The 22337-nt window shown below is 43.3% G+C and overlaps 1 protein-coding gene and 1 pseudogene across 6 annotated transcripts in view; one reads left to right on the forward strand and one right to left on the reverse strand.

Moving 5' to 3' along the window:
• Positions 1-22337, reverse strand: part of ANK2 (ankyrin 2) — a 574434-nt gene that overhangs the window by 541794 nt on the left and 10303 nt on the right. The window lies entirely within an intron of this gene.
• Positions 6841-7645, forward strand: LOC311583653 (large ribosomal subunit protein eL8-like; annotated as a pseudogene). The gene has a single exon. The product of its transcript is annotated as a large ribosomal subunit protein eL8-like (transcript).

Genomic DNA, 22337 nt, shown 5'->3' on the forward strand with positions numbered 1-22337 from the left:
CACAAGAAAGATAAAGATGTTCTTTACCAGGCAAAGTGTGGAGAACATCTGAAAGGCGCTTTCTAAGCCCCACCATAACTCTGCCCCCACATCAAACAATTTATTTAGACCCTTCCGTCATTTGTGTCAGAGGTGATGGCTTTAAAAGGCAATCTTCTTTCTTTTTTTCTCCTCATCTTTGTGATTCTAAAAACTGACATAGAGCCTTAGCTTCCCTCCACCACCACTACAACTATACCTCCAGCCCTGCTCTTACCAGTAACTTCACAATTGTTCTAATAATTTAAGACATGCACGCATACATGCCAACTTGTCACTAAAAATATGTAGAACGCAAAGAATTTTGAAATCTCTTTTTGTTTGGTTGGTTTTTCAAGAAGGGGGGTAGGGAGGTGGGTTCTACGTGTAATAGAGCCTTGGCTGCCCTGGAAGTTGCTTTATACATCAGGCTGCCCTGGAACTCACAAGCATCTTCCCTGTGTGCCTCCTCAGGGCCTGGGTTAAAGGTGTGCCACCACAGCTCGCTAAATCTCTCTTTAAGAGTTAATATTCAAGGCCAATCTGATCTACAAAGGGAGTCCGGGACAGCCAGCGCTCCACAAACTCTGTCTCAAAAAACAAACACACAACACAAAAGTTAGTATATAATTGAAAACACAGTGGAATCCTTTAAAAGGCTGACATGAGGTTTGAGCTGGTTGAGAGGACAGAATTAATACTATATTCAAATTAAAAAAAAAAAAAGAAAAAGAAAAAGAAAAAAATACAGAGGCCTAGAGAGATGGCTCAGTAGCTTGAAGTGTAAACTGCTCTTACAGAGAAGCCAGGGCTGGTTTCCAGGATGCCCTTGTGCTAGCTCCCAGTGGTCTCTAACTACAGCTGCAAAGGAATCCAGTGCTTCTGGCCCACCCAGCACTCAGGAGGCAGAGACAGGTGAATCGCTGTGAGTTCAAGGCAAGCTTGGTCTACAAAGTGAGTCTAGGACAGCCAAGGCTACACAGAGAAACCCTGTCTCGAAAAAACAAAAAACAAAAACAAAAACAAAAACAAAACAAACAAACAAACAAAAAAACTTTCCCAGTATATGCTTTTAACCATAGCCCTGGGAGGTAGAGGCAGGCAGATGGCTGAGTTCAAAACTACCCTGGTTTATATAGTGATTTCCATGCCAGCAAGAGCCACACAATTGAGACACTGTCTTAAAACAAAAAGAACAAAACAAACAAATAAACAAGAATACCTTTTCCTTTCTCTGAAGCAGAGGATCAAACTCAGGGACATGAACATATTTTAGTAAACAAACCGTCACAAAGTTAAATCTTCAGCCCCCCCCCAAAGTACACATTTTAAAAATAAACAAATAAAAGATGTAAGGCAAATGTGGTGATATATGCCTATAATCCCAGCACTTGAGAAACAGGAAGATCAGGGGTTCAAGGCCAGCCTGGGCTACATGAGATCCTATCCCCAAAACCAAAACAACAAAAATATGTAAAATTGAAAGAAAAGGTATAAATAACAACTGTTTATTATGCAGAATAAATAATAATTAAGTTACTTATATAGAATTCTACCACAATGCTTTTGTCAGTCAAGGAAATTGTTTATACTTTGATATTATTGTTCCAGATAGAAAACAAAGGTCATAAGACCCCTTTAGGATACTGAGACTTTGAAGAAAGAAGCCATTTCCCTATTAACAGTGTCATTACTAATCCCTGAACAAGCTGATATGGGACAGATTTACCTTTTTAGCTTGGGAAGATAGAATTTCTTTCTTTCTTTCTTTCTTTCTTTCTTTCTTTCTTTCTTTCTTTCTATGTAATGCAAAAGAGCAAGGTAACTATGTGGCTTAAACCTGATATAGTGGCCTACGCTGACCTCAGAAGTAGGCAGAATAGTGACCATTCCACGTCTGCATGAGGACTGTCGTTATAGAATCTACCTGTGGATTTCTATCTTGTGCTCTTTTGCATTCCGTGACATTCCGCTTTGAGGTATTTTTCTCCAGTTTTAGCTTCACACTGTTTTAAGAGTAAACAACAGGAGTCAGCTGTGAACTTCCTTCCCCTGCTTGCAAATCCACCGTAAGAAACTATTGTCCAAAGGATAATGACCAAACTCCTCCTTATCAAGGCCAACAAGGCTGTCGGCACACAGGCTCCAGCCTTATCAAGGGTTTCCTTCATCCCATTCCAAACACACCCTCCACCTTTTACCACGCAACACCAGCACCACACACACTGTGGCGTGTGCAGCAGCCGTTACCCTGTGTTCTGTTTTAAGCATGTATTCTGTCCCCTGACCATAACCCATGTAGGTAAACTGGCCATGTATTTACCATCTACACTTGAACCGATATCAGATCGTAGTCATCAGCAAAGCAGGAAAATGTCCCAGAAGGATTTCTAAACCAATGCCAGTTGGTTTTCTTAAGAAGACACTTCTCAATCACTATGCAGCCACGGATGACCGTGAACTCCTGATCTTGCCTTTGCCTCTCAAGTGCTGGGATTACAGGTGTTATCCACCATGCCCAGCTCAAATGCCAACTTTAATGTCATAGTTACAACATATATCAGAGAAGAGTAATGGAGTCCAAGTGGCATCTAATGACAAAACTAGGCTGACTGCTTATACTACATATGTAAGTGGCCCAGCTGTGAGAGAGCCAGCAGTGGTACACTGTACGTGACAAACTGATGCGTGCCTCCTGAGAGCTAAAGTGAGTCCTATTCACGCTAGGCACACGGCCCAGTTCCAGGTGCAAGAAAGATTATATACCTAGCAGGCTTTGTCAGGATGGCCTCTTGAGGGGAAGGAAGCTCCCTGAGAAGGTGTTGTAGGTGCCAGGCTTGCTGAAAAGAAAACAGACTGCCTGTTAGAGAAAAGCATAGTAGGAATTGCCCTCACTAAAGGAAAGCATAAACTGCTCCCTGCGTTTCACAGGGTGGGTGAGACAGAACAGAATCTCAGGATGCTGAGGCACAAGACAAATGGTGGTTGCTAGGGAGCAAGTCCTTGTCACATATCATAATAACCCTTAAGAGAATAATGTTTTTACCCTTTGATAATAGTAGTTTGTCTCTGACTTTTGTTTTTCTCTCCTTTTCTTTCTTTTCTTTTCATGAGAGCACAGCCCTGACTACAAATACTGACAACTAAACACATTGAAAAGCAGCAGAATGGTGATAAGAATTTGAGAAATAAAATACGCTAAAAGAACCAGCATCTTGGTGCCGGAGAGATGGCTTAGAGGTTAAGAGTACTGACTGCGCTTTCAGAGGTCCTGCGTTCAATTCCCAGCAACCACATGGTGGCTCACAACCATCTATAATGTGATCTGATGCTCTCAGATGTACACACAGGTGAGGCACTATATACATAATAATAAATAAATAAATATTTTTTTAAAAAAAAGAACCAGCATGAAACCAAGATTTTTATGTGTTTGAAAGGGTTACACACACACACACACACACACACACACACACACACACACACTCCTCATTCATGTTCAATTCAGATACTGCATCTCATACCTTCTCTGTACCAGACACTGTACTAGACACTGTAAATAAGATGAATAAAATATGGCCCATGCCCTACAAGATGTTGCAGGTATGCCAGTGATGTAACATAGCACTTTCCTGCCATGCATTTGGCTGTCGATACAAGACTTACTACTAAAAATGACATTTTGGGGGGCAGGGGGGTTTCAAGGCAGCGTGTCTCTGTGAAACAGAGCCTTGGCTGTCCTGGATTCACTTTGTAAACCAGGCTGGCCTTGAACTCACAGTGATCCACCTGTCTCTGTCTCCCTAGTGCTGGGATTAAAGGCATTACGTTGTTTACTATCTTTGCAATATAAATAAGTGATTTTGTGTTGTAGATATTTTTGTGGTATAAATATTTTTGTGGTATAGATATTGAGGAGGTGAGTTAAAGCCAGATGCAGTGGTGCACACCTGTGATCCCAGCACTCAGAGAGCAGAGACAGGACAATGAAGGATTGGAGACCCAAGCTGCACTAATAATGAGACACTAAGCTGTTGCCGTTAGCTTGGAATGTCTCTAAAGGCGGAGGCAAAGCATACTGGTTGAACCTGGGAGATTCAAAACATCTCCACGGAAGGCTGGTTTCTGTGATACGCCAAGAGAGACAGGTACATTTCTCTGTGTGAAGAATGACCAGGCATTTCTGGTCCTGGTTTGCTTGCTTCATGCTGAGGGAACCAGAGTGGTACGTGAGCTGTCTCTTCTCTCCTGGTTCTTTACAAAATGTGGAAGCCACTTGAGGATGCAGTTGTACCCCAAAACAAATTTATTCTGTCCAGCTGTATTTGGGGACCCCTTATCCAATGGACCTCTGCCTCCTCTCCCGGTCTGCTTCCCAGCCTCACAGGAACTCCATTCTGCTCTCTCTTGACTTGCAAATGACTTTTGTCTGTCAGTCACATGTCATTCTGAGGCTGGGATATGGTGTCCCTCAGTCTATCCACATTGTTGAAAAATGACAAAATTTTACCAGGCATTGGTGAATCGCACTTTAAGCCCAGCAGAGGCAGAGGCAGGCAGATTGCTGTGAGTTTGAGGCCATCCTGGTCTACAAAGTGAGTCCAGGACAGCCAGGGCTACACAGAGGAACCCTGTCTCAACCCCCCTCCCCAAAAAAAAGCAGAAAAAGAAAATGACAGGATTTTATTCTTAAAGGTAGACGGTTCAAACCACCTCCCTAAATTAATTATTTAAATTTATAGTTCCTTTCATTGATACAGCTTTTTTTTGTCTGAGAGCTTTGGGTTTTTTTGTTGTTGTTGTTTTGCTGTAGTGTTAGGCATTCAACCCAGGGCCCTACACTCTACTTCTGTGCTATACTTCTATTAACCCGGTACATTTTTTTGTTCTTTCTATGTATCTATGTATCTATCTATGTATCTATCTATCGGGTTTTTTCTTTGTGTAATAGCCCTGACTGTCCTGGAATCACTCTGTAGACCAGGCTGACCTTGAACTCATGAAAATCCACCTGCCTCTGCCTCCTGCATGCTGGGATCAAAGGTGTGCGCCACTGCATCCAGCCTGTTTTGTTTTGTTTTAAGACAAGGTCTCCCTGTATAGACCATGCTGTCTTGGAACTCAGGATCTACCTGGTTTAGCCTCCTGAGTGTTCCATCATTCCTGGCTGCAATATAAACATATTTTACTTACTATTATTGTATGTGTCTACATGGGTGGGTGTTCACGTCAAGGCATGCAGGGTGATTGGTCAGAGGACAACTTTATGGAGTCAGTTTTTTACATATCAGTTCTAGGGGTAAAACTCACACTATCAGACTTGGCTGGAAGCACCTTTACATGGTGAACATCTCATGGGCCCTGGTATAAAGCCTAATTATACCCAGGCATGGTGGCACACACCTTTAATCCCAGCACTCAGGAGGCAGAGGCAGGTGAGTTTGAAGCCAGCCTGGTCTACAAAGTGAGTCTAGGACAGCCAGGGCTGTTACACAGAGAAACACTGTCTAGAAAAACAAAAAATAAAGCCTAATTGTACACAACATTTTCATACTTCTAAACTTATATAATGTTCTCTATCTATCTATCTATCTATCTATCTATCTATCTATCTTTCTCTCTCCATCCCTTCCTTCTTCCCTCCCTCCAGCCTACATGCTACGAATCTAACTCAAGGCCTCATGCACACTCCTGATCTAACATGTATCACTACGTAGCCCAGGCTAACCAGGAACTAAGATACCCTTCTGCCTCTGCCTACATTATAGGCTAAGATTATAGGAGCATGCCACCAAAGCATGAAGCATTTATATTGGTCAATATTATAAATGATTAAGGCATGGTGACCTTTCCAGAAACACAGAAAGTGTGAGGTGGAAATATAATAGTCATAACTTTGTCTCCTTCCTTAGTTTATTCCTCATCCACCATACCCAATCAGGAAGTGTATCAATGACATCTTCTCAATTCCCTCTGTATAAACCATGTTCCACAGTCTCCACTGATGACACTGTAAGTCCCCATTATACCTGAAGTAGATGGCTTCTTGTTTAATCTTGCTAGCATTCTGCTCAGATTCCATGTCATCTCCACACATCAGCCAGAGTGTTATTTTTAAGAACATAATGCAGATGACATCACCATGTGTGTCTTATCTATTAACATGATGGCTGACAGCTAGCAGTCAACTCTACAGAACATCTCCATCACAACAGACAGAGACCCTTTGTTCCTTAGGATATCTGTTGTAGAGTCGCACTTATTTTACCATGTGAGTACCTTTCCCTTCTTGTTTTTCTGTCTCAGTTCAATTTCTAACCCATTATTTTACTTTACAATAGATCTGAGAAGGATCTGACCACAAGGAATCTCACAGGTGATAAACTCCAGCAGCTTTCCAATTTGGTTTCGGGCAGCATGACTTTTATTCCAAATGATAACCATACAGGGAACCAATTTCTAAAGTGATCTGAACATGTTATAAACATTCAAACCTATATTTGTAGACGATCCCTGTTTATACTCCTATGGAGTGGTAGCTTGAGGGGCTTTTACTTGGTTTGTTTTGTTTTTCAAGGATGGAATATTTGTTGTTGTTGTTGGTTGGTTGGCTGGTTTGTTGGTTGGTTGTTTTTGAAGACAGGGTTTCTCTGTATAGCCTTGGCTGTCCTGGACTCCATTTGTAGACCAGGTTGGCCTCGAACTCGCAGCAATCCGCCTGCCTCTGATTCCTTGAGTGCTGGAATTAAAGGCATGTGCCACCGTGCCCAGCTTGGAAGTACTTTTTAAAAAACATTCTCTGCTGTCCTCCAGCCCAGCGAGATGCCCAAGGGAAGGAAGGCCTAGGGGAAGAAGGTGGCCCTGGCCCCCGCCATCATGAAGAAACAGGAGGCCAAAAAGGCGGTCAATCCTTTGTTTGAGAAGAGGCCCAAGAACTTCAGCGTCGGGCAGGACATCCAGCCCAAAAGAGCTTTCACTTGTTTCGTTAAATGGCCTTGCTATATTAGGCTGCAGCGGCCAAGGGCCATCCTCAATAAGCACCTCAAAGTATCTTCTGCCATTAACTAGTTCACCCAGGCCCTGGACAGGCAAACAGCTGCCTAGTTGCTTAAGCTTGCCCACAAGTACAGGCCAGAGACAAAGCAGGAGAAGATAAGACTACTGGTGTGTGCTGAAAAGAAAGCTGCTGGGAAAGGGGACGTTCCAACTAAGAGACCCACCTGTCCTTCTAGCAGGGGTCAAAACAGTCACCACTTTGGTCGAGAACAAGAAGGCTCAGCTGATGGTGATTGCCCATGACGTAGACCCCATTGAGCTGGTGGTCTTCCTACCTGCTTTGTGTCGAAAGATGGGGGTCCCCTACTGCATCATCAAGGGAAAGGCCAGGCTGGGGAGGCTGGTCTACAGGAAGACTTGCACCACTGTTGCCCTCACACAGGTTAACTTGGAAGACAAGGGTGCTCTGGCCAAGCTGCTAGAAGTCATTAGGACCAATTACAACGACAGATATGATGAGATCCACCGCCACTGGGGAGGCAATGTCCTGGGTCCTAAATCTGTGGCTGGTATTGCCAAGCTGGAAAAGGCAAAGGCAAAGGCAAAAGAACTCGCCATTAAACTGGGTTAATGTATACGGCTAAGTTTTCTGTACATAAATATAATTACAAAATAAAAAAATATTCTTTATTAAATTTGCCCGTTGACAATTCCGTGTGTGTACATAATGCAGGCGTTACAGTTATTCTCGCCGTCCAGCTTCTCCTGTCTCCCTCTCACCCTCCCTGCTACTCCCTACAAGTCCGTTGCTCCTATTCATATCTTGCTGCTTTGCTTGTGACCCTGGATGGGGTTGAAACTGGGCATTGGAACCTGCTGGGCTCCCCGGTACGTGCCCAACTGAAGACAATGACTGTTCCTCTCCCAAACCCACCAGGAGCCAGGAGTTTAGCGGGAAGTGATTGGCACGCATGAGCCTCTCCTCAGTTCATCCCCGATGAATGAATGACAGGTCCAGTCGGTGCCAGTAAACCTCAGCTGCTATGAGCTCATGACTTTAATAACTGCGTCATGACCCAAAATAAAAGACAGCGTTTCCCAGACTTTCTCACTACCTATTTTTCTGGCTTTTATATTCTTGCATTGCCTCTTCTGTGATATTTCCCGAGCCTTAGATAGCATGGTATAAATGTCCTGTATACGACGATGCACTCACTCAGTTATCTCAACACCCAGAGCAGCCATGAATCTGTGCATTCATCTTGGGTCATTGCAAAGACCCAAGGTTCTTTGATTAGAGCTGGGAGTAATGAACATAATTCTTTAGGATGAAGTTTGGGGCCATGTCAACATAGCTAAACAATAGTAAGTTTCCCCGCTCTAAAGGGCTAATGCACTTGGCTATGGGCTTTTGACTGGGTTTATAGTAACAAGTATGAATTCCTTCCTGTGATGCAAGACTCAAATCCAGTAAGAGACCAATTGGTTACTTCCTCAATAGTCATGTCACTCTTACACCACACCTTTCCTGGAAGGATGGCATTACAGTTGATAGGGTTGGCTCACCGCTCGGTAAAACCAGAAGCTACACAGCACCTTCTAGCACTATGCTAGCTCGTCAGCAGGCCGAAGTCCAGCTGAGTTTCAGCTGGAATTCTCTGCATCCTGTAATGAAGATATATGGTGTCTTCAGCAATGACACCTTATAAATTAGTTGTTTTGGGCAATCAGGAGGAAGAGCAGTGCCTGCATTGTTTGGTGTTCCCCTGCCTAGCAACACATCGGGAAGTATTTCAGATCTGGCAATGGAATTTATGTTTAATAACCTTTGGGAACAGCATTATCTAGCTATAGCCATTTAGGCTTCCTCTTCCTCTTCCTCTTCCTCCTCCTTCTCCCCTCTTCCTTTTCTTGTTTGTTTCCAAGACAGGGTTTCCCTTTGTAGTCTTGGCTATCCTAGAACTCCCTCTGTAGACCAGACTGGCCTCAAACTCACAGAGAGTCGCCTGCCTTTGCCTCCTGAGTGCTGGAACAAAAGGTGTGCATCACTGTCACCCAACTTAAATATGTCTTAAAATTATTTTAAATGTATGCATATGTGTGTGCAGGTAATCTCTACAGTGCAATTATGTGCACCATGTGTGTGCAAGTGCCCAAATAAGCCATCTCTCCAGCCCCAGATTCCTAGTGAATCCAAAGCAAAAGCATCAGCTGAGAGGGAAGATGAAGGGTTATCACAAGTTAAAGAGAATGGAAAAGATATCAAACGATAAAGTATTAATCCAGAAACAGGGAAGATGTTGTGGCCTAGGGTGCAGATAACATGGTGCCTGTGTCAGCAGCACTTACCTGTCCTGGATATTACAAGAAATTGCAAATTCCAGACCTCCTAAGTCATGAAAGTGGGAGGGAGATTCTGTTCTACAGCTCTATAGCTCAACAAGGAGGACAATGGTACTAGAGACAAAATCAGAGTGCAGAGGCCTACTGAGAAGGCCTGGTTAAATTAGTCTAGCTGACTCCATCACAGGCTTCAGTTTCTTGTTAGTTTGGAGCAGGCAGCAGGAAAGAACAGCAGAGCCCCACCGCAGACCACACACATATACACACACGCATACAAACACATACACACACACACACACACACACACACACACACACACACGCACGCGCGCACACACGCACGCATGCACGCACACACGCATACACACACACACACACACGTTCTTTCTTCTGCAAAGATTCTTTACTACATATTGTGATTTTTGGGCAGTCGATGTCCTGACAAATGGATTTTTCCTTGCTTATTAATAGTTTAACTTGAGGCTGGAGAGATAGCTCAGAGGTTAAGAGCACCACCTGCTCTTCCAGAGGTCCTGAGTTCAATTCCCAGCAACCACATGGTGGCTCACAACCATCTATAATATGATCTGATGCCCTCTTCTGACCTGCAGGTGTACATGAAGGCAGATCACTCTATACATAATAAATAAATATTTTTAAAAAATAGTTTAACTCAGGGTTGACAAGATGGTTGAATGAGTAGCGCATTTGTTGCACAAGGATGACAGTATGTTTGCTCCTTGGAGTCCATGTGAAGGCAAAAGGGAAGAACTGACTGCAAAGCTGTCCCTTGACCTCCACACTTGTGCTATGGTGCAGCACACATACTCATAATAGATAAAAAATAATAGGGGCTAAGCATCTGCCAGGTGAACAGTGTGACTACCTGTCATAGCTCTTGGCTAAGTGCCTACGCAAGTCTTTCTTGAGTCTGTTACACTTTAACCAACAGAACACAGCACAAGTCACCTGCCCCAGCCCTGTTTCAAAAACACTTGGTAGCTTTCTCTCTTGAGACAATTGGAAGTTAATCCCCATGTTCATAGTCCAGGTACCTTGGCGTCTCCAAGGTAGGAAAGAGCCCAAGTTATCTCCATGATAAGACCATGGGGAAGATAACAGAGAACTAATCTAAGGCTGAGGAAGTCAGCTGAGCAGAAACTGAAGAGCTTCCTCCATCAAACTCCTGGCTAGGAGCTGGTGCCAATGTACCAGTGATGGGAATGGGCCGCACTGTAGGAGGTCACTCTAGTGTCACATCTGATGCTGTGTGGAGCACAGATGAGTTGCTCGGACATACTGTATGAACTACAGAGAAATCCCTAAATGATTGCTATCATCTGAAACCACTGACTATTTGAATGGTTTTTTATGCAGCAGTGGGTAAGAGAGGGAGATGAGAGGAAGTAGCATCTCTTGGCATTTTTTGCAGGAAATCTTTGAGTAAACAATAGTTACTTAATACCTATGGGTGACTGGTCCCAAGAACCTCGAGGATATCCAAATCTGTAGATATTTAGGTCCCTGTGGTAAAACAGTGCAGTATTTGCATAAAGTCTATCCATACCCTCTCAGATATGTACCTACTTACTTATGTTTTGCACCAGGGATCAACCTCAGATCCCATCCATGTCAATCAAGCATCTGCTGTAGGGACCAACCCCCATAAGCTTTCAATCATCTCCAGATTGATTACTCATCATACAAAATAAGTGGGTGCTGTACTCTATAGTTTACAGAACAAAGACAAGAAAAGTCAGTTTGATATAGCTGCAATTTTGTTTTTGTTTTTGTTTTGTTTTCTCGAGACAGAGTCTGTGTTAACCTTTGCTGTCCTGGACTCACTTTATAGACGAGGCTAGCCTTGAATTCACAGCGATCCGCCTGCCTCTGCCTCCAGAGTTCTGGGATTAAAGGCGTGCGCCACCAAGCCCAGCTGATACAGCTGTAATTTAAACAAGAAATGTATTATTCATTTTTTATTAGTTTCTGAGTGTTTTGCATGCATGTCTGTTTGTGTGTGTATCACAAGTGAGCTGGTGCTGGTGGAGGCAAGAAGAGGGAGTCAAATTCTAGGATCCAAATGTACAGACAGTTGAGAGCCTCCATGTGCACGCTGGGAACTGAACTCAGGTCTTCCGTAAGAGCAGCAAGTCTTCTTCACTGCTTCACCAGCCTCCCACCAAGTGTTCTTCACTGCTGAGCCGCCTCACCAGCCTCCCAGTCCCCACCCCCTCTTTTGATCCTTTGTTCTTTGGATCTTCAGAAGCAGAAGCCACAGATCCTAGGGGATAGTTCAGTGCTCAAAAACATTAGTGCAATGCATGAGAGGCAAAAACACAGAAAGTGTGTGGTCTTATAAAAGCTAAGTAGTTTGATATTATTTGATTAGGCATTGTGAAGTATTTGCCCCCACCCCACCGCCTTTCTCTGTTGTTTGTTTGTTTGTTTGTCTGTTTGTTTGTTTTCTTGCTTGCTTGTATTTTGGGGTGTTTGAGGAAGGGTCTTACTATGTAGCCCTGATTGGCCTCGAACTCAGAGATGTCCACCTGCCTCTATCTCCCTTTCTCTCTCATTCTCTCCGTCTCTCTCCCACCCAGGCCACAGTCTCATTGTGTAGACCAGGCTGGCTTTGAACTTACAGAGATACAATTTTCTTCTTGCCATGGAAAAATAAACTAATGGCTGGGTGGTGGTGTTAAATGCCTTTAATTCCAGCGCTGAGGAGGCAGAGGCAGTGAGTGGATCATTGTGAATTCGGGACCAACCTGATCTACAGAGCGAGTTCCAGGACAGCCAAGTCTACACAGAGAAACCCTGTCTTGAAAAAACAAACAAACAAATATAAGCTAAGAATTAGAAGCATTTTGTGTTTATGTGTCAGTGAGGTATATGTGTATGCGCATGCATGTATGGAGGCTAAGGATTGACATCTGATGTCTTTGTCAATCACCCTACATTGAATTTTGGGTACCAGTGCCTACCAACAAATCCAAGCTCATTGGTTCAGGCAGGCTGACTGGCTGCTGAGCTGCAAGGAGCCCTTGGCATTCACCTTCCCACTAGAGGAATTACAGACCCTAGAATTTTACACCCATGTTGAGTAACAAACTCAAGACTCTCACATCTGTGCAACGAGACCTTCACCAACTAAGCCATCTCCCTACTTCTCTTGTGAAATATTTACTATGTGGCAGCCATTTCGCAGCATTATACAGTTCTTACAATAGAGCCAAAGAGCTGGCTAAGCCAGTGAAGGAGCCTGCCACCAAACCTGGCTACCTGAGTTCAAGTCCCAGGACCCACAGAACAGAAGAAGAGAGGCAACTCCTGAAAATTGTCCTCTGACTTCTACTCATGTGCTGTGACATGAATGTGCACAACCGTCTCTACACATGTACACATACACTAAATAAATAAGTGTAGAAATACAATAGCATTTTCACAAGGATTCTGCATTATACATATCAGAACTAGGAGACACTGTAACTCATGATGTCAGAGTCTGAGCAAAGGTCATGGGATTGAACCCAGACTGCACGTCCTCAGAAGACAGGATCTTTTTGCGTCTTTCTTCTTTTTTTAGACAGGGTCTCCTTTATTCATTTATCAGACTGGCTAGCCTTCAACTCACCAAGGAGCTGAGAGTGGCTTTGCACTTCTCTAATCTTCCTGACCCTACCTCTCAAGGGCTAAAATGAGGAAAATCATAGAGGTAGAAAAAGCCACAGTGCTGGGGAACAGGAAGGGACACTGTTGTTGTTACAAGCAGCGTACGCAAAGGAAAAAAAATGCTTAAAGACCCACAGGTCAGGGGATGATTCACCGTAGAACACTGCCACTGCTGACACTTCCTCCAAGCTGAAGCAGTATGTGAGCTCGCCCTCGGAAAGGAACTCTGTTGCTTCAGTGCTGGACAGATAAGAGCACATTGCGGGATATCATTAGTAACAGCTAATAACAGTAATAAGCTAATAAATGTAACAAGATCTATGACTCTTCACAAATAAACAGAAATTAAACAAACTGGGCACAACGCCCAGATGACTTCCCACGCACTCCACCAAAGTTTGATAGCTAACTAAACGCAGAACCACTGTCTCACAGTAGTGGGGGTGGGGTGTAAAACGACGGGAGACCCTCTTTCTTTGTGTAACGCTTTATTTCTGTTTGCAAAATTAGAATAGGGAGCTGGAGAAATGGCTCAGTGGTTAACAGCTCACTGGTTGCCCTTCTAGAGAACCCAAGTTCTCAGCACCCACAAGGCAGCTCACAACTGTCTGTAACTCCAGTTTCAGGGGATCTGATGCCCTCTTCTTATATCCATGAGACACAAATGTAGGGCACAAAAATATATATGTAGGCAAGATATTGATACATATAAAATAAAATTCACTTAATAATATGTAGTAATGTGAAAATATTTAATAAAACAAATTATAATTATTATCAGTGACGTTACACAAAAGAATTATAATTTAAGACCCTATGTATGAAGAGGAAAAAAATAGGATTGCAACTGTATGAAGGCAGCTAACTTGTCTTCAATTGACTTTACATGCCTTTGGCTCACTTCTTCACAGGGCACTCTCTCAGCAACTTCCTCTGAGCACTCGTCACTCCAAATACTGTATAAAGATGGAAAAGCTCCCCAGGTATACCCAACCTGAGGCCCAACAGCCATGCGCCCCAGGGTAGCCATGAATTTGTCCCAGCATAAAATCATAAACTTATTTTTGGTTTTTGCTGCTTATTTACTTACTTTCTTAATCACTTATTTATTGAGAAAGGGTCTCACTATGCAGCTCTTACTGGCCTGGGATTACTTACTTAAACCAGGCTGGCCTGGAACTCACAGAGATCACCTGTGCTTGCCTCTTGAGTTCTGGGATCAAAGGCGTGCACCACCAATTTAGGCTCCATGCAGCTTTCACAGACAACTAAAAGCCAAAACAAATAAACCCAAACTGAACCTCTCTTATTTATGGCTCCATGTATAATACTGGAGGCAGCAGCATAACACTTGGCCTGAGGCCAGGCTTGCATCATGCACCTCTGATCTCAGCACACAGCAGACAGAGGCTGCCTGGTCCACATTCGAGTTCCTTCAGGCCAACCAGGATTATGTTGGAAAAACCCTGTCTCTAAATACATGAATAAGTACCTGAATTATACAACATAAAATAAGTGTCTGTATTGTATAACATAGCTACTTTATGAATTATATATATATTTAATTAACAAAAGTAAATTTATAAACACTGAAAGAAAACCCTTTCTTGCTGGGTGGTGGTGGTGCATGCCTTTAATCCCAGCGTTTGGGAGGCAGAGGCAGCTGGAGTTGCCTGAGTTGTCTCTGCATTATACTGTGACCATGCCTGCTCTAAGTGCCTCCTATCAGTGGAATCACACACTGTTCTCTTAGATTTGGTTTTATTTATTTCATTCAAAAGAATGCTTTCTGTCTTCCTTTTTCAGTGTTTTTAACCTGTATGTTTACTTTGTGTGAATGGGTATCCTTCCTACGTGTGTTGTCTGTATACCATGTGTGTGTTGAATCTCCTGGGACTGGAGTTATAGACAGTTTGTGAGCTGCCATGTGGGTGCTGGGAATTGAGCCATGTTCTCTGGAAGAGCAGTCAGTACTCTTAACCCCTGAGCCATCTCTCCAAGCCAACAATAATGCCTTTAAGGTCCTTCTATATGGTACTATGTGTCAAAATTTCTTTCTTTTTTTCAGACTAAATCATATTTTACTATGTTATTTTTCACATTTTGTTAATTCATTCACCTCTTAATGGATGCATGGACCACTTCCATCTTTTGACTATAATCCTGCTATGATCATGAATGAGTGTTGGCCTCAGGACCAGGAAGTGACAGCAAAAGGGAAGAAGAAGCTGGGGTCCCACTGTCTCCTGCAAGGGCACAAGCCTTCCTGCTGATCACTTCCTAATGGTCCTATTATCCTCCAAAAGCACCAAACTAGAGCCAAACCTTTACCTGATGGTCCTTTTAGGGACACTTAAGATTCAAACTATAGCACTCTGTAATGTTCCTTGAAGGGTACACATTTAACCCTCCCATTAGACATGCACAGGCACTTGCAATCTCTTTGTGACCCCATGGACTCTGTTCATTTTCTAGGTTGAGTTTTTGTTTTGTTTGTTTGTTTCTTTTTATGAAGGGTCTCGTTACATACTCCATGCTTGAACTTACTCTGTCACCAAGCCTGGATTAATTGTGGCCACCTTCCTTCTCCTGCCTTCCAAGCACTGGGGGCGACAGACACGGGACACTACATTCAGCTTCTATTTTTCTCTTTTGCTTCGTTTCTTTCTTCATCTTTTTTTTTTCCCCTCTTAGACAGGGTTTCTCTGTGTAGCCTTGGCTGTCCTGGACTCACTTTGCAAAGGAGGCTGACCTTGAACTCACAGAGATCTGCCTGCCTCTGCCCCTCAGAGTGCTGGGATTACAGTTGTGCAAGCTTTTCTTTTTTCTTGATGGTATACATATCAAAAGATGCACATTGGTGACATGTGTGACTATATACATACAGATGTTAATGTTTTTATTTTCTTTCTTCTCCTGCTTTGAGTAGCTTAGCAATAAGGGGCTTAAACAGCCTAGTACCCTGAGCTCAAGCCCTGGAACACACACACTGATGGGAGAGGGAAACCAATAAAGTTGTGACTGAGTTCCTTGTAGAATGTAAGGTCTTATAAGTGACTTGTTTGTCATTTTCAGAACCTTTAATGGTGCCTGACAAAGAGTGGGCTTCTAAAAAGCATTATTTGGTGACCCTCAAAATACTATAGCTTAAATATTTCTATGTTAACATAACTATTCAAGTTGAAAAATAATCATTTACTGTAAGAATTATTGTATTTACCACCTGTAACTAAATTGCTTAGATGTTTTACAGTCTACTACAAAAGCCCTTTCTTTAGCAATTACATTTAAAAATTTACATACATGGCTGGTAAGTTGACTTGTAGTGTAAATATGCTTGACACCAAACCTGATGACCTGTTTGATTTCCAGCTCACATGGTAGACGGAGAGAATTGAGTCCTACAAAGTGTCTCCTGTTCTCCACACATGCACCTAATGTGCGCACGCACACACACACACACAAACACATACATACTCATACACAGACGTAAGTAAACGAATTAACATTTTTTTTTTATGACAGGGTAACGCCACATAGCCTTGACTGGCTTAGAACTCGTACAGATTCACCTGCCTGTGCCTCTTGAGTGCTGGAATCAAAGGTATGTGCCACTATGTCTGGCTAATAAATGGAATATTTTTTGTTGTTGCTTTGTGAGTTTTTCTTTTTTTCTTTCTGAGACAGGTTTCTCTGTGTAGCATTAGCTGTCCCAGAACTCACTCTGTAGACAAGGCTGACCTCAAACTTACAAAGATTCACCTGCCTCTGCTGTGTATCACCATAGCAATAAATGGAATTTTGAATTTTAAAAAAAGTACAGCCAGATACATGTTTGTAATGAATGCACCGTATCCACTGAAGATGGATGCCTTTCAGGCAGGTTCAAAGCAGTTGTCAAGGATGAGGTGTTTGTTCCTAAGCCCACCTGTGTCCTTTGCTGTTAGATGCTCTAACGAAACGCTAAAGCATTTTGTCATGTGGTTTCTGATAATCATGGAAACATTAACCCTGGTCTTTTTATCAAGCTCTTGTAAGCAATAGCTAGCAGAAACTGAAAAATACTTTTCCTTCCATTGAGCTAGGTTAAAAAGAGTTGGGCTTTCCATAGAACAGGGGCGAGACGAATAGTTGGTAAGTCGATTCCAGGGTCAAAAGTCTGGTTCTTTGTCGTTTGGTTTTCAGTTTTTCAAGACAGGGTTTCTTTGTATAGTCTTGACTGTCCTGAACTTGCTTTGTAGACCAGGCTGGCCTTGAACTCACAGAGATCCACCTGCCTCCACCTCCCGAGTGCTGGGATTAAAGGCATGCGCCACCACGCCTGCTTTGAGGCAGCATTCTTGTGTCATAGCTATCAGTGAAGGGTTGCAAAGTAGAATGGATAGAGACGCTTACATCACTGGGAACACCGTGGAGTGACTGAACCAACTCTCCTGGGCAAAACAATCTCTGCACCCCTTTTCTCACAAAGCAGTAAAGTCCTAAGGTTAAAAGCCCAGTTAGTAGAAACCCTGAGTATTGCGTGTGTGTGCCAGGTTCTTGTATGTGTGGCTCCGGCAGATCCAAGTTTTCAACAAAATTAACAGAGGGATTTGAGCATCTGTCATACATTGTGGAGGCTGAAGCAAGGATATGTTAAAAGAGAAATGAAGACACACTAACAGAGGATAAATCACAACTATATTGTGGGCTTTGCCAGGGCCGACCCTCTCAGCCTTGAGTCAATTTAGAATATTGTACCCAATCCTGAAGCTCTTTTGAAAGGCTCAGATAGTGTGACTGCAAAACTGGAAAATTTTGATACAATGAAACATTTTATGAGTTTACTTTCGGATATTAAATTTGAAAAAGCCAACAACTGGCATTTGATGGAAACTTGTGCAAGGGATGGAAAACTCCCTCTCTCCTGTTTCTGCTCCATTTCAGGGAAGGGAAGAGCCCTTTCAGAGATCAGTCTAGAGGCCATGGGGTCAGATGGGCGTGGTCCCGGGGGACTCATTCACTCAGTGCCTCACCTTTGACATCTTTTCTGTTGATGCTTGCAGTGCCATTTCCACCACACCTGCCACTGAGTTGCTACTGGACACAATGAGCCTGAGACTCATTTCAGGACTTGGAATCCCATCGTTCGCCATCTCCTTAGGAAAACAGCTGTAGCTTTAGAATTATCCCCTCTGCTTTCTGCTTTTCACATTTCAGTTTGGAAGCTCGTGGCCTTCCTCCCCTTGCTTGCAATAACGCTGCCTTCTTAGGGGCAGCAGACAATCAGAATCTATTATCTTCCTCACAATGGTACACTCGCAGAGCTACAAAGGAATTTTCCATCCTCAGTTCCTCTCCCGCCTCAGCACCCTTCCATCCTCTTACCTTTTATATTCTCACCCCAGAGCCTGGCCTTGGAGTATGAACTTCTGCTTTCTCTGAAGCAGAGAGACAGTAAGGGAGCCAAGTGATACTGGTAGAAGGAACCTGGGTGGGAGCAGCTTCTAAATGCCAGCATTCCCTGTAGCACTTAGAATAAAATAAAATAAAATAAAATAAAATAAATAATGGTGATATCCTCTGTCCTCTACCAAGGACAAGTTCTTCAGTGCACAATAGCTTTTGTAATTTGTCAACACAGTCTCTAGGCAACAAACCTGCGTGGTGTGCTACACAAAAAAAGTGCTTGGAAATACCTTCATTTTTAAAAGTGCATTATAAAACCAACTCTGTGTTCTTTCTATCCAGTCTGCATAGGTGATGCTACTATCAATTTAAAAGATTAAACTGCTCCTTGAGCACCTATTATCAGCCATCATGTTAGGCACCCGGTATAAAAGGTTTTTTTTTTTTTTTAATTTCAGCACCTAACAGAGCAATTAAGAAAGCACATATCTGATTTCATTAAACAGAAATGACCTAACCAGACATGGTTGTACAGAAAAGGACTAGTAAAGGGAGAAACTGAGGAGAGTGAAATCAGCTGGGAAATACTACAATCTAACTGGAAAAGGCCACATGTAGACCTAACCTTGGACAATGAACGTGAGAAAAGGCTAGAGGGAGAGAAATGAAAGGTAGTTCAAAGTTTCCTAATCAGAAAGATGACTGACATGATGGTACCATCAGATACATGAGAGCTACGCAGCCAAGTTCAGTCTGCAGGACCTGACAGATAAACACGCAGATAAAAGCCTACGGTGGCCTTCAGGGGATGCCACTGCAGAGACGGACTGAAGGGACAGCAGCCTGTCATGACACAAGAAGCTGCAGGCATGGGAAATAGGGAAAGTATAAATATATGATGGGAAATTTAGACAGAGATAGAAAGCAGAACCGCGAAAGACATTAATAGCGACGATGAGGGTGAGTGATAATGTGCCAGGAGAAACACTGGTTGGAAGACTATGAACCAGTCACGGTGACAAACACTCTCCGTATGCTCAGTCCCTCTCCTACCATCAATCCTTGACAGGTTCCGCCCTTGACTGAATCACGCTTCAAGCCCTTAGTCTTCTTGAGGCACTGGCCTCTAGTTGAGACTTCTGAATTCAACAAGCCAGTGAAGGTCCCCACTATAGTGGATCATAAAACCCCATGATCAAGATGATTTTACTCTGTTTGGTTGGATTTCCCACTGCTGAGAGTATTTGTGTCTGTGTTTCCAGGCTTCAGCATGACAGCTGACATAAGGTGGTGGCATTCCATGTGCCATTTAAGGATGCAGGCTTTCGTGTCTAACATATGTGGGTGTAGATCCCTTATTCTGCCATTTACTTGTCTTTGATATTGAGAAATCTGCTAAGCCTGAGTCACCTTTCTTTTCCTTCTTTCCTTCCTTCCTTTTTTCTTCTTCTCTCTCTCTCTCTCTCTCTCTCTCTCTTCCTCTTCTTTTTTTCTTTCTTTCTTTCTTTCTTTCTTTCTTTCTTTCTTTCTTTCTTTCTTTCTTTCTTTCTTGGGATCAGACCCAGAGCCAGGCATAAAAGAGATGAGGGCTCTACCTGTGAGCTGCATCACCAGCCCTTATTACATTGTTGAAATAGGATCTTACTACATCGCCTAAGCTGTCCTCAAATGTAAAGATCAATCTGCTCTCTCTTAAGAGCTGGAATGCCAGATATGGGTAGCCACTCCTAGCTGTAGTTCGCTTTGTATTGATTTTTCATTTATTTGTTGTTTGTTTGTTCTTGTTTTCTGAGACAAGTAGCCCTGGCTGTCCTAGAACTCTCTCTGTAGATGAGGCTGGCATCAAACTCATCTCTGCCTCAGGAGTGCTAGGATTAAAGGGGTGTGCCACCACACCCAGCTCTTGCTTAGCTTTTAAGACAGGCTGTTGTTTAGATTGGACCTGAACTGGTGGCAATCCTGGTGGATTGGCCTCCCACGTGCTGGGATTATAAGCATGCCCCACCACACTTGACCTCTCTATCTCTCACCTGTGATAAGTATCGTGCCTGAGATCAAGGAGCTAGTACGTTGAAGAGCTGGCCACAGAGGTTGAGACGCATGCCAGCCAGGGAAGTGCAAGCACTAGCACTTCAGAGGGAGCGAACAGAATTCCTGCGTAATGGATGGTGTCTACCGCAGTACCATCCTGAACTCACATTGATCTGCTCGCAATGTGTGAATGGTGGATCTCCAGCCTCAGTGGGGACCGCTTCAGGAATAAAAATGGTTCCCAAAAATCAAAGCTGCTAAGAAGCTGAATAGGATTCAGGGTGTTTGCAAAATTTCCAACCAAAGCATCCACCCTTCTTGCCACCGCAAATAAGTTGGTTTACTCTTACTGTCGGGCTCAGCTTTGGCCCAGTCTCCTTAATCAATGAAGTCCAATGAATGCGGGCAAAAAGGAAAGAGATGCTGGTCAAAGTCCTGGAATGGGAAGGAAAAGAGCGCACAGCACAACTGGCATTATGAGAGTGATTAGTTCGCATGGTGTTAGAAATGTGTGGGCTTATACTCATTTTTAAAAAGATTTATTCTCTCTCTCTCTCTCTCTCTCTCTCTCTGTGTGTGTGTGTGTGTGTGTGTGTGTGTGTGTGTGTAGCATGTATATAGGGTTGTGATAGATGCCAGAAGAGAGCATCATACCCCTTGTAGCTAGAGTTATAAGCTATATGAGACATACATGGGCCCGGGGAAACAAACTGTAGTCCTCTGAAAAAGAACGGCTAGTTCATAACTGCAGAACCAGCTCTCCGACTCCATTGCTTACTTAGTTCTGAGAAGCTATCTTGCTGCAGCCATCTGCTTGCTGCCCAGGCAGATGTGGGCCTTGTAGACTCAAAGCGTTTTCCCACTATCCCTCCAGAGTGCTGGAACTATAAACCTGTCCCCGGGCCTGGTTCAAGTTCACAAGTGGAGGTAATAACACATCTTCCTCTATGTCTTGGCCACTCTACAGTGCAGCAGGATGCTTTCGCCAAGCCACCATTTCCAGAACAGGTTTTATTCTGTATGTTCAATGCCCAAATGAACGAGGGAGAAATTACCTTATGATATAAAGGCAAAGACAGCAAAAGAAACTCATTAAACCTCTAAAAAGAATCTTAGGATGATCTTAGGGTAAAAGGTCAGTCAAACCCAACTCATACTGGATCATACGCTGCAGAGAAAATGACGACAATTCCTCTTCATAAGAGTTGAATAAAGGTTAATGGATCTGAAAAATTGCATTTCCAGGAGTCGGGCGTTTAATGCCAAGTGCCTGGCAACAAGCCATCCATTATATAGGAAAACTGGAGAGAGCAGCTTGTGTATAAGATGCTGTGGAAGATTCCCGGAAATCTACTTCTTCTTTGGGGGTGGGGGTGGTGTTTCACACACTGCCCTGCAATGCTGCCCTACCCTGCCATACTTTCCTACTGCCCTCCAGGTTCCTCACAACTCTTTATCCATAACCCCAGGAGACAGAAGTAGCAGTGGGAGGAAAAAAAATGGTTCAAGGGCTATGAAGTTAGTTCAAGCCTGGGCACATTAGTAAGACAGTGCCTCAAGACAGAGAGTAAAAGGACAAATAGAGCTGCATCTCAGGGTCAGAGGGCTTGTATAATACCACGAGGGCAGACACTCAATCCCCAATACCTCATTGAAGAAAAAAAAAAAAAACAGACAAAAATGTCTTCAAGGACAATGAACAAAAACAAAGAAATCATGGGAAATGCCAAGATAGGAGGCAGAGGCAGATGGATCGCTGTGAGTTCGAGGCCAGCCTGGTCTACGAAGCAAGTCGAGGACAGTCAAAGCTACACAGAGAGACCCTATCTCGAAAACGAAATAAAACAAAAAAAACAAAAAACAAAACAACAAAAAAGTTTGCTTAATTTA

The sequence above is a fragment of the Acomys minous genome, assembly GCF_964271855.1.
Source record: "Acomys minous genome assembly, chromosome: 14".
Lineage (NCBI taxonomy): Eukaryota > Metazoa > Chordata > Mammalia > Rodentia > Muridae > Acomys > Acomys minous.